The 13852-nt window shown below is 43.3% G+C and overlaps 1 pseudogene across 1 annotated transcript; it reads left to right on the top strand.

Annotated features, from left to right (window-relative positions):
- Positions 1–4675: 4675 nt before the first annotated feature.
- LOC148105902 (protein NLRC3-like) lies at positions 4676–11754 on the top strand (annotated as a pseudogene). Its single transcript, XR_015718610.1, has 5 exons — positions 4676–4712; positions 5836–5971; positions 7875–8110; positions 8227–10054; positions 11568–11754. The product of XR_015718610.1 is annotated as a protein NLRC3-like (transcript).
- Positions 11755–13852: the final 2098 nt, after the last annotated feature.

The raw sequence follows: 13852 nt of genomic DNA, 5'->3' as shown, positions 1-13852 counted from the left end.
GCTCATCAGTCAGCTCACCGAGGTATGGTCCTAAAGGGGGTACCCACTCCCCTGGATGAGAGGTGAAGATAACTGAATCTGTGTCACAGTAAAGACGTTCGTGCAGCTTGTCTAACAAGTCATACAGAGTGAGCCTCGCATAGGTCGTAGTCATAGCACTGACAAAGACATTCACATCCTTCACCCGCGACCCTCTACCATCAGCGTGACACCACTGAACCATTGCAACATCATCAGACATGAAACAAAACTGGCGTACGTCATAATGGTCACTGAACATCAGCTGTGTGAATCTGGCAGGGTCTGTAATCAGCTTGCAAGATGGTATATTTGTTCGCATGCAGAATCACCCCCAGAGAGAGTTCAGAAGCAGTTTATTACAACTTCTGATTGCTTTGTTTACACAAATCTTAGCAGGGTCAAGTCTGATGCCTTCTCTCTCAGAATAGTCTGGAACAAACTTCTGCTGCTCCTCAGCTGTTTTGACATTTTTCGGGTATCCAGATGCCTGCTGCTTGAATTTCAAAAATGTTTTGACATACGGCTTAAACAGTGTGTCAGTCTTATTAGGGAAGTGCCAGACTTCAGTGATGCAGACAATCTGATACCCTTTTTCACCAGCCTTTTCAAGCTCAAAGGAAACCCAAGTACCTGACAGCTGCCTCTCACTCTCAGCATGCACACAATCACTGTGCTGGCGCTGCTCTTCAGCACAAGTCCTGCAGAGAGGAAACATCAGCTTATTGTGGCACTTGTAGGGCAGAACAGGATGAAATAGACCCCTTGGAGGAAGCACAGTGCACTTAACAAACCCAAAATAATTTTTAACTCTGTCAAAATTGTTCTATATGATCTGAGGGTGACCTATTGGATAATTTTCCGTGCACTGAACAGTATCTGATCTTTTCATCTCCACCATCATCAACCTTGTGGTACAGTTTCATCGCATTAGTCCTCCCCCCAAACAACGCGTCTCTAGGGTCCAGAGGCTCAGGCTTTTTGTAAAAATAATAAAGTCCTTGACTGACTGATCAGTTGACTTTAATGATGACCAATCACACCCCCACATGACCACGACATTAAGACCATAATGCATTCTTAGAGCATTAACCTTCTCACAACTCGCCATATGACAGCTTGGCGGCAGGGTTAACATCACTCTCCGGGTAGCAGCGGAGACAACCGTGATAGAAACACCCAAAGAATTCATATGCAGTTCTGCTGGAAGCATCAAATCCATCCACAAAATAAGGTCCTACTTTTTGTTCGCCGCCTCTGAGAACATGCTTGATAACAATGTTTTATTTCGTATTGAAGCCATTCAAGAGACACGTCTGAAAATGTCTTATTATGATCAACATACGCACCGTGATGAGTCAGTGCCAGGGTGTCTTTTGGAAGAAACAAGGTTTTGAAAATCCCCATGCAGTATGATGCCAGGGTGGCGTGTGAAAATGGATCAATCTGCGTGCACTCCATCAAGGTCTCGCGGTATATTTTACAAGCCATTCTCAACACTTCGACATCATCAATGCAGGACTTACGCATTTCAGCCTGTAAATCAAATGGTTTCTCGCAGGCAGGCTTGTACCACGCCATAAATTTCTCCTTTTCAAATTCAGACATTTTTTCATACCCGTAAAAAGACGGGTCAGGATAAGGATCTACATAGAATTCGTCAGCCCTTGTGTTAAATGTGTGCGGAAAGAAGCCTTTTTCAAGGTCCTCGAATCCCAAGGCAGAAGGTGTTTTGGCCAAATGCATGGGCAGAAAGCTAAATGAGTCTATCCATCTCTGATCATAGGATTTGTCATACATTAGAACGACACGACTCCCTCTCATTGTTACACCCGGAGCAATACCCTGTTTAACGAGGTATTCCAAGAGAATATAGCTGTCGAAACCTGAAGAATTATGGTAAATGGTAAATGGCCTGTATTTATATAGCGCTTTACTAGTCCCTAAGGACCCCAAAGCGCTTTACATATCCAGTCATCCACCCATTCACACACTGGTGATGGCAGCTACATTGTAGCCACAGCCACCCTGGGGCGCACTGACAGAGGCGAGGCTGCCGGACACTGGCGCCACCGGGCCCTCTGACCACCACCAGTAGGCACTGGGTGAAGTGTCTTGCCCAAGGACACAACGACTGAGACTGTCCAAGCCGGGGCTCGAACCGGCAACCTTCCGATTACAAGGCGAACTCCCAACTCTTGAGCCACGATCGCCCCATTTATAGCCCAATTATGGGCTATAAATGTATAGCCACGGTATTTAGGCCTTCTGTATTGCCCAACGAATGCAGACACACAATTTAATGTGTTGAAACAGAATTTTTTCCCATACATATCCATTGTGCACACAAAAACGGCCTCATGCTTTCCGTCATGATACCAGGTCTCAAAATCATATATTATGTATTTTTCATGAGGTTTTTTCATTTCAGCAGGCTGAAGAAAACACTCGTGATTCATGCCAGTGTCTACCAGGCGTTCTCCACAGAGTGTACATGCACTTGGGGCACATTTGTGTTCTGACTTGTTTGACTTCCTGTATACCATACCACATGTTTCACAGTATTTCATACAATCACACGGTATTAGATTATGTAGCGGTTCTACTAGTTTGTGCTGATGGTAGCAATGCTGCGACTTACAGATACGTTGACAGTCTGCACATTTCACAGTCTGTGTTTTGAAACACTGTAGGTATGATGGAATATAACGATTTTAACATTTAGCTGTTTTTCAAAACTGCTGACATTGGTAAAAGAAACCTGTTGCCTGGGGTCGAGCCCTGCATCAATGTGTAGCTGCTTTGCACAGAGTAGTTTCTCATCCTCAGACACCTCAGCATTGAGAGCATGCGCCAAGCACAGACAAAAACACAGGTTGTTATTACTATTTTGAGGATTATACAGATGTCTCCCTTTTTTAGCAAGATGTCGTCATAAATCACTTTCCCTAATCTCAAACGAACACCGCCGCTCCTGTTGTGAGCAACTGTGGCGATAAATTCAAGTTCGTCTGATGATATAGACTCGTCATTACTTTGAAGCACTTGCATGATTTCCTCAAGGAATAAATCTGTATTATAATCATCATCTGATTGTAATACACACTGCACATCACTGGCTAGGGATGGTCCTCGTAACACAGCATTCAACATGCTCCCTGATGGGGCATCTTCTAAGGCTTGGTCAATTAAATTAGCTAAACTCTCTCGCACCCTGCAGGGAACCTGTTGCAGATTATCTAGACCGATCTCTCTAAAATCAAGACGCTGACGCAGTTCTCTGAAATTAAAATGAGGCATGTCCCTACTCCTAACCCCACCGCTACCATCACCACTGCTGCCACCAATCTGCACAGTGTCACTTTCATTCGTATTATCTAATACATCAACAGCTGCATCAAAATCATCGCTAGGAGAAGGCGGATGCTCATGAGTGTCAAAATGGTCAGCAGAGGACACAACATCAAGACTACCAATTGCATCAGAATGTGCAGTAGGTGACGATAGGAGGTCGTCATTAACACTGTCAATTGCTTGATACCATAGTACAGATTGTGAAAGAAGCTCATCACTGTCAAAATGCTCTGCAGAAGGTGTGGCATCAATATCACCAATTTCATCAAACCATTCTGTAGAGGATGGTGTGTGATTGCATTCACCGCGGTCATCACCCACATTATTAGCATTGCCAACATGAGAATTAACAGCACCGTTACTTCGCATAAATTTTCAGTTAAAATTTTAAATAATTAAAACAAAAATACGCGGCACTAGATTGATTGACAATGGTCTACAGCAATCAGAACGCACAACACAATGTGCTGTTAAAGAAAAAATAAAATCAGTGAAACAGCGAGTCCGTGAAAGGTGAACCACGTTACAGTGAGGGACCACTGCACAATAATTTCCAGTAGCACTGCTGATATATGAAATGGTGAGTTTTGAGGTTGTCTTCAAACAAGTGCATTGTACTAGAAAAGGGTGTTTGAAGGATTAAAAATGTAAAAAGTAATGGCTATTTTATATTTGTGAAAAAACTTTATGCAGAAAAAGTAGCAAAGAAACAAAAACATAACACATGGACACTTTTTGGCCATGAACAAGCTGAAGGGATGGTGATTCTTTAAATAAACCCAGATTGTTAAAAAAAACACTTAGAATCAAATTTATTTATCAGCAGCATCAATAGTAACAAAAATACAATTTAGTTTTCACTGTCAAAGTCAATTTAACTGAAGTGAGGTGTTCCCGGTTACTGTGGAGGTCGCTCCCCTGTGGCTGCAGCCAGATGCTCTTGTCTACTAGATGAACTTGTGACACACATCTGCAGTAGAGGCTGAGTGGCTGCTCTTACACCTGGAGCATCCAAATCGACCCACAAACACGTTGAAAGATGCAATGCCATCAATGTGGATTATCAAGACTGAGAGACCTCTTCCCTCTGACCTCTCCCCAAACCCTCAAACCCTCCTACCCACCTCGACATACAAACTCTGTGTGGCTTCACGTGTTCTGTTGATGTTTACATGATCGAAATAACTTGAACACAAACACAAACAAACAAAGAGGAAGACCGCACCGGAAGGAAAAAACTACAAGTCCCAGCATCCTCTGTGTTTAGGGAGCAGCAGTGAAAGTGAAAGTATTGAGCCTCCGTTCAGAGCAGCAGGAGGAGGAAGGTGGAGCTGAGGCAGGTGAGTGTTAACATGAATATGTTTCTTCTTATGACATAAAATAATTCCACGCTGTTCATGTCTGTGGGTGAAATGTGAGGCCGGTCGGCTCCTCTGAGCTGGTTTCCTGTAAGTAGAGAAGAAGTGAGTTTAGCTGAGCCTCCGTTTAGTGTGAGAGAGCAGGAGGAGAGTGAGAGCTGTGCTGAGGCAGGGTGAGTGTTAACACCGCTCTGACATTACTGTGTCTCTGTGGCGAGAACAACAGGCTCCGTCAGTGGAGGCAAAAATAATCAGACTTTGGTTTTTCAAAGGAAACAACTTTATGTCGGAAGTTCCCGCCCGCTCATTGGATAACGATGTGTCAATCTCGAGCTATTAGCCAATGAGCGTGCGGATTCAGAGAAAGACCCGCCTTTATTACGGGACTTTTAAAAAACTACAATGGCGACAGAAACTCCGTGAGTGGACTTCAGGGTGACGTTATGAAACTGTGACGTTTGAGCCACTTCCTGTTCTCAGTCCCAGCGTCCTGATCACTGAGGTTTCTGTTGCTCTGATATCTGATATTGATTATATTGGTAAACAGGCTGTAGCATAAACATCAGGTCTGTTCTGAAAACTAGCTTTATTTTTTCAAAGTAAGGGAATATCTGTGGTCTGATACCGCGGGCTCATGGGCTAAGGACTTGGATTGACAAGTCAAGCGCAGATGATTGTGTTGTTTCTTATAAAGGCTTGCGTGTGTGTGCCTTCCTGTGTGTGTCCTTGTGTCAGTGGAACTGAATCAGTGTGTTAGAGAAAGTGCTCCTCTGCTGTGCCGTCATCGTGTGGATGCCCTCTTTTAAAGTTGGAACTCATGTTTTTATGATCTGCTTCATTTCATTGAACCTTTATTTCTAACCATGAAGTCCCTTTGAGGTTACAGCCTCCTGGTTAGGTTTAGGCTGTTATTGTGCTTCAGGCTGAAATATGAGGAGTAAGGAGTGGGGCTGGTTCGCCCTCATGACCCTCACCATAACACATACGTCACAGGACAGTGTTTACCACAGAAACTCCATGAAATGATCAATGAGAACTTTAGAAACCCGTCAGTGTGATGCTTCCATTACAACAGCACCTCTGAGTGTGTGTGTTTACCTCTCAGACTAACTCCACCCTGACATCAAGAAGATGGAGGAAGAGGATGGAGCAGGATCTGCAGCATCCAGCTGTGTGTCTGTGAGGAGTGACCGGTCCAAAGGACAACCTCTAAACTTCAGTAATGAACCTGCAGCAACAATGTAAGAGAGCTGCTGACTCATTTATTCAGTGTAAATAATGATTTTTGATGCAATGGAAAAATAAAAATGACAAAAACTGTTTTAAAAATAAGGATTAAAATATTACAAACTATATTTTTGAGTTTCCTGATGTAGTACAAAAATATATGAACATAACTGTATATAGGACAGATATTTTACGGTTCTTTTAGGCAGCACCAAAAAAAAAAAAGACTATTTTTAAGCTGTCTGAGGTAGTGAGTCAACATGTCACACTGGGTCAAAGGTCAGGGATTAAATGTGTGTTTTAAAGGAGGTTTAAAAGCAGCGAGTGAAGGAGACTGTCGAGGTAAATCGTTCCATAACTGATCAAATTGAGTTGGTGGACCTCTGTGTGAAATCAAGCATTTGTTTCACAGAGAGGATAACCCTCAAATGGGCTGTACAACATTATATAGGGAGACAAAAACAGAGATTATCGTAGCCATCGCTCTCTCGCATGGACGTGGCAGTGTTGCTGTCTGCTGCGAATCCTCCCCGTAACTCCGTGACCTCGTCTGGTATCTGCTCCCTCCTCTGTAAGAGACGGTAAAGGAAAACACGTCTCTGCCTAGTCTTGAAAATATAATCTTATCATCCATTGTTCTTCTAGGGCCTCTTCTTCTCGTGGCCTCAGCTAACTGCTAATGTTTAAATGGCTAACATTAACATGTGTGCCAGCCAGGTTAACATTTATGATGAACTATGATGAATTAACTGATGTTGAAACTGGAGCTTTACTGACCTCTGAAATTCCTCCTAAAGTGTTATTCAGTGTTGTGACAGTCAGCTGCTTCAGCTGCTGCTGGGATGGGCTGTGGCAAAGAGAACAGAGAAAATCTAAATCAGAGTTTTTCTCTGAGTTAAAAGCAAGGAAACAACAATATATTCTACATGGTGAAACTGATGGTTTATGGTGTTTGGGTCTGTTTTTCTGTATTTATGCAGATAAAGTTTAAACTCAGATGAATTATACCATCAAATGTTAAAGGAAAATATCAGGATGAGTGTCTGTGAGCTGAGAAGGACGTGAAGCGGGCAGTTTATCCCAGAGCTGAAGCTGCTCTGTGTGCAGAGATGAGCTCAGATTCCTGCTGTGATTGATCAACAGTCACAGAAATGTAGACTTGTAGTTATTACTGCAGTATGGTCACAGCAGATACAGATAAACATGTATTATGAGGATGGATGATCAAGTTTGTCACTCTCTCCTTTTAATCTCAGTTTTTTTCTTCTTCACAGTTTACCTGTTAATTTATTAATGAATAACACTGAAAGAGTTTCTGTTATATTTCCCCTTGAACATCACCTTATTAGGGCGGCATTAGGAAATAGCCCCCCTCCAAAGAATGAATAAATGAATGATAATAATAATAAAATGATTAAAAAGCAGAGCTCAGAGTGGTAGAATGGTCAAACATGGATCCACGGGTGGTTCAACTGCATTTGGTGACGTGACTAAAGCAAATCTTTCAAATAATCCCACCACCAACGGGATGTTGTCTCCTTTACTACGGTTACTTTACTTGGTCACCGTGTGAATTTCTTTGAAATGAACCAAATTCTTTTATTTGTTGGTTGTTGCATATTTAACCTCTACAGTCAGGAAAGGAGGAGATGAGGCCTCAACAATGTTGGGTTGTAGCTGTGGTTCAGGTTAGAGTGAGTGTCCATGGAATAAATGTAAGTCAGTGAACTGGAAACATGACTGTGTTAAAACTTTGTTTTCCTTTTTATACTGAGTCTAATCAAAGGTGTACAGAAGTATCTCCATTTTGACTTTTCTGTGTGACCATCAGAGCTTCTGCACAGTGTCATCAAATCTGGATGTTTGTCACTAACAGTAAATGTTTTTAGTGATAAAAAAATGTGTTTACAGAGGGAGGAAGAGGAAGAGGAGTGGTGTTTGTGAGGAGGAGCAGCTGTCCTGCTGTGCTTTGTGTCAAGATGTCTTGAAGGATCCAGTCTCTACCAGCTGTGGACACTGGTTCTGCAGACAGTGCATCTCCTCATACTGGGACCAGTCTGCTTCATCAGGAGACTCCTCCTGTCCCCAGTGTGGAGAAAGATCCAGAAGCAGAGCTGGACTACAGACAGCCAGTCAGAGCAGCTGTGTACAAAGTAAGACTGAACATCTGTCTGCTGATGGACTCATTTCTGAAAACTGGACTTCTTGTGCTGTTCAGACATTGAAGAGTTTTCTTTCTCTTTAGTCTCATTGTTTTTCTTTCTTTCAGCAGATGTTGGTCTGCAGGAGGTTTTAGATGAACATAAGATCAGTCTGAGGAGGAGATGTGAACGTGTGACTGAAGGAAGTGATGAAACAGGAAGTAGAACCCTCCTCAACAGGATCTACACTGAGCTCTACATCACAGAGGGACAGAGTGAAGAGGTTCATACCCAACATGAGGTGAGGCAGCTGGAGACAGCTTCCAAGATGGACGCCATCCATGACGCTCCAATCAGGTGCCAGGACATCTTTAAAGCCTTACCTGACCAACAGAGACCCATCAGAGTGGTTCTGACCAACGGCGTGGCTGGTGTTGGAAAAACCTTCTCAGTGCAGAAGTTCACTCTGGACTGGGCAGAGGGCTTGGAGAACCAACATGTCAGTGTGGTGGTTCTGCTTTCATTCAGGGAGCTGAACCTGATCAGAGATGAGCAGTACAGTCTTCTGGAGCTGCTCCATGTTTTCCATCCAACATTACAGAAGGTCACAGCAGAGAAGCTGGCTGTCTCTCAGCTTTTGTTCATCTTTGACGGCCTGGATGAAAGCAGACTTTCGTTGGATTTCACCAACAGGAAGCTGCTGTCTGATGTAACACAGAAGTCATCAGTCAGCCAGCTGCTGACAAACCTCATCCAGGGGAATCTGCTTCCCTCTGCTCTCGTCTGGATAACTTCCCGACCCGCAGCAGCCAATCAGATCCCTCCTACATGTGTTGACAGGCTAACAGAAGTACAAGGCTTCATTGACGCCCAGAAGGAGGAGTACTTCAGGAGGAGATTCAGTGATGAAGAGCTGTCCAGCAGAATCATCTCCCACATGAAGACATCCAGGAGCCTCCACATCATGTGTAGTATCCCAGTCTTCTGCTGGATCACTGCTACAGTTCTGGAGCACATGTTGACTACAGAGCAGAGAGGAGAGCTGCCCAAGACCCTGACTGACATGTACTCACACTTCCTGCTGGTTCAGACAAAGAGGAAGAAGATCAAGTACCACGAGGGACATGAGACGAGTCCACAGGAGCTGACGGAGGCTGACAGGGAAGTTCTTCTGAAGCTGGGGAGGCTGGCGTTTGAACATCTGGAGAAAGGAAACATCATGTTCTACCAAGAAGACCTGGAGCAGTGTGGTCTGGATGTGACAGAGGCCTCGGTGTACTCAGGAGTTTGTACAGAGATCTTCAAAAGAGAGTGTGTGATCTTCCAGAAACCAGTCTACTGCTTTGTTCATCTGAGCATTCAGGAGTTTCTGGCTGCAGTCTACATGTTCCACTGTCACACCAACAGGAAGACAGAGGTGCTGAAGAACTTTCTAAAACCAAAATCTTTAATCAAGATGATTTCCATTTTTCTTGATAACAAAGATCTCCAATCACTTGATGTATTTCTGAGGAGAGTCATGGAGAAATCCCTCCAGAGTAAAAATGGCCACCTGGACCTGTTTGTTCGCTTCCTTCATGGCCTCTGTCTGGAGTCCAACCAGAGACTCTTAGTAGGTCTGCTGGGTCAGACAGAGAACGGTCCAGAAACCATCCAGAGAGTCATCAACAACCTGAAGGAGATGAACAGTGATAAAATCTCTCCTGACAGAAGCATCAACATCTTCCACTGTCTGATGGAGATGAACGACCTCTCGTTATTTCAGGAGATCCAAGAGTTCTTGAAGTCAGAGAACAGATCAGAGAAGGAACTCTCTGAGATCCAGTGCTCAGCTCTGGCCTTCATGCTGCAGATGTCAGAGGAGGTTATGGATGAGTTTGACCTGCAGGAGTACAACACATCAGAGCGGGGACGACAGAGACTGATTCCAGCTGTGAGGAACTGCAGAAAGGCTTGGTGAGTCCAGATGTGATCATTAACATCATTGATCAGTGTAGGTTAGTAGTTTAATGTTGAAAATAAAATCAGATTGTAACCACAAAGTGTTTGTGTCCGTACGCTGCAACCTTCCACACCATTCCTTTATTGTACAGACTCAGCAGCAGCTCCATGGATCCCAAATCCAAGAGTGGAGAACAGATTTGAAGTGTGTCACATCCATGCAGTCACAGCTGTTTCCACCATGTTTCCACTGATATTAATCCTGTTCAATGACACGTTTCATATCAGTGAATATGTTCTTTAGGACGTCCACTGACATGTTTAAGTGTTCTCCTGAAAATCACTCAAATCATCCATGAAATCCATGAAAAATCCTTTTAGTGTTTCTAACTTCACCCTCTGTCCTCTCTCTCTCTCTCCATCCTCCTCACTGCTTCTTTCACTGATAATCACACAAACATCGTATTCAGCTACAAAATAACACAATAATATCATCTGATGATCATTATTATAAGAGCAGGATCCATATTTGATATCAGAGTAACACACTGCTTGGTTATGTGCAGTCATCATCAGTGACTGTGGGTCAAACAGAAGCTCTCTGATTGGTTGCTGACCTTGGTCACCTGTCCACTCTCACCTGTTTGTGTTTGCTCTCTCTTTGCTGTCTCCATCCTCTCTCTCCTTTCTCTCCCTCTCTGTCTTTGTACCGTCACTCAGGTCCAATGGAAACAGTGACATTTACAAACCAATCAAAGACAAACTGATCCATGTCAGGTTATAACAATATTCAAAGTGAATACAGGCTGCTGCTGGACACAGACAGGTAACATCATTTTGACTTGCTGTCACCTGGATCTGGACTCATAAACACTGAAGCCCTGAACAGGAATACAAATCATTTTCTGCCAACTAGCGACACAACAGCAGATAATGGCTCAGAAAGCTAAAATGAGCCAATCATTTCTGTGTTTGGTTCCCCTGAAATCGGATCTGATATCAGCAGCTCTGAGTTCATTCATCATTATTGTCCAGTGATGAGCATTCTGCTCCGTTTGGTAACAGTCAGCAGGTTTTTCCTGCGTGTGGACGTGAACAGTCGTACCTGACAGCAGGTAGCAAACAGAGATCATCTTTCCAGCTGGAACTCTTCACTGAGCTGAACTCATTCAAAATGTTCTGGAGTCAAAACAGGAAACAGTCCAAATGTGTGTCTTCAATCTGACTCTGGATCAGATCTCAGTGACAGACTGTGGACATTATGGAAGCCTAAATGTGACACCATCTTCCTCCTTCATCTGCAGATTAAAGCCAAACAAAGATTCTCATTAAAAGTCTGCAGGTCTGAGAGAGATTCAATCGTTGTGAAATGTCAAACACAGTAGATGGAGCTGAAGCACAGATGTGAAGAGCAGATTCATCAGATTATGACCTCACTCTGTTTTGTCTTCATATACATTCAGTCTGTGTTTATAATGCAGATTTTCTGCTTTTATAATAACACATTTGACATTTTCTATCATCACAGACTGACTCAGTGTCGACTCTCAGAGTCTCACTGTGAAGTTGTGACCTCAGCTCTGAAGTCCAACCCCTCCCATCTGACAGAGCTGGACTTGAGTGGAAACAACCTGCAGAATTCAGGGATAATGCCTCTGTGTGCTGGACTGGAGAGTCCAAACTGTCGACTGGAGACTCTGAGGTGAGTTCACTGACTGCGGCTGTTGTTGTTTTTCTATATATCAGGTCTTTGATTGATGTTTGAAACTTTCTTTAGTTCCTAAATGTTCAGGATGTGTCTGAAGACAAATGTGAAGAAGTTTGAGTGCTTTCAGAAATGTTGTCTTTCCAAACGACTGAACAACAGTTTTTCCTTTTGGCTCCAAACAGAAGTGACAGACTTGAGCAGGGTTCATTTAAAGGCTGACAGAAGTGGAGTGGTGACGGGGAGATGTTTGACAGGACAGTGTTTCAGCCTCCACAAGTTCATGTTGTGCTCCATCAATCAGTGAAGATGAAGTCAGTGCTGATGAGGCTGTAGAGTGTGTGAGGGATGTGAATGAGGATGATGATGATCTGATGATAGTAGATAAAAACAGGCTGCAGAGACTTTGAGCCATACAGGGCACACAGTGTGTGTACAGAACAGCTGAAATCATTATGGAGGCCTCACTGGAATATGGAAGCATCACAGTACAGCTTCAGTGAAGCATTAAAGTCTCTGATATGAAATGAGAAATGAAGCAGCCAGAGCTTTTTCATGAGTGGAAATCCACTGTGACTGTGAGCTGCTGCTACAGCCTCCAGATTAGCCAGCAGCTCATCCTGCTCAACATTTTCTCACCAACTTTAATGGAAGTGTGATGTTTTCAGCTGGAGGGATGGTCAGGTTGGCCTCCCTCTCCTCTTCTTCTCCTCTTCCTCTTTCATTTGTAAAGCCACTTCTGCTGCTTTCATTCATTTTGAAGTACTGTAGCTGAGTTTGGGAGAGACTAACAGCCTCGGCAGCAGAGGGGAGAAAGACTGTAACACCACCACTTTACTCTGTTCTACCTGTCACATCATTTTATCAGGAAACAAATATGCTCATGTTTTTACTGTTTGTCTTGAAGATGTAAGAAGATCACATGGTGCTTTTTATTATTGTGTTGGTTTGTTTCCTGTCTCTTGGATGGAGCCCAGCTGTGCGTGGCCCCTGGGCCTGTGGTCAGAGTGTGTGCTGGATAATCCGGCCCAGGATGAGGCCAAACTGACATGGGATGAAATGTCTGTCACATAATTGAGCTTAGTGTAGTTTCATTTCTGCACAATTTAAAAACAACCAAAACTTTGTTCTGTCTTTTCTATGTTATACTGTAGACTTTCTTTGATACTGTGTCAAAAAGGAGCAGCTTTTACTTTAAAGGGGAGGCGTCTCTGTTTCCTCTTCAGGTTGGATGATGGAAACAAATTAGTGTGTGATGTTCTTTCAGTGTTGCACTTTGTAGACGCTCCCTGAGCACTGGTATCACAGCCAGCTGCACATAGAGACCAGTGTTGTTAGTCCAGGTCAGAAGATGACTTGTTGGAATGAAAATGAGCTTGTAGTTTGTCTGCTTTAATAATGTGACTGGAAAAAGGTGTTGGACTTCAAATATGTCCATTTCTTTCACACTTCACCTTTAAAAGTGAAGCCTTGTGGTTCCTGGAAGGAAAAACACGACTTTTTCAAGTCTTTGTCCTGTTTTTATGATAAATGTACGACTTTAATGTGAAACATTCAGAGTTTTTTCTCTTGTTGTGTTTGTTTGAAGCTGCTTCCTGTTGGCTTCAGCTGTTTGGAGTTTCCATTTTCTAAACTTCTACATTCTGAACCTTCTTCAGCTCTGAACAGATGATGAAACACTGAATGATTTCAAGCTCACACTTTGTCTAATAAACTTACATCTTTCATTCTTTATACAAATTGATGAACTGTGGTTTGTCAGAGATCAGCTGTGATTATCTGGCAGAAGCACTGAAGTCCAACCCCTCCCATCTGAGAGAGCTGGACCTGAGCATCAACAGCTACAAGCTGCAGGATTCAGGAGTGAATCATCTGTGTGGTTTCCTGGAGAGTCCAGGATGTGGACTTGAAACTCTGAGGTCAGTCAGCATGTTTTAGTTGTGCTGAGATGAATATGATGTGAAAGTTGTGCTGACACTAAACTGCAGACATCAGGCTGATATTATACTGATCCACACTGAGGATCTTCATGGTAAAGTCTGTTTTCTTCTTTTCTGGTTTAGTCCATTGACTGCAGCAGAACAATGTTCACATTTCAAACAGTGATA

The sequence above is a fragment of the Neolamprologus brichardi genome, chromosome 3, assembly GCF_056152115.1.
Source record: "Neolamprologus brichardi isolate AB-2024 chromosome 3, ASM5615211v1, whole genome shotgun sequence".
NCBI lineage: Eukaryota > Metazoa > Chordata > Actinopteri > Cichliformes > Cichlidae > Neolamprologus > Neolamprologus brichardi.
This window is presented reverse-complemented; position numbering and strand designations above follow the sequence as displayed.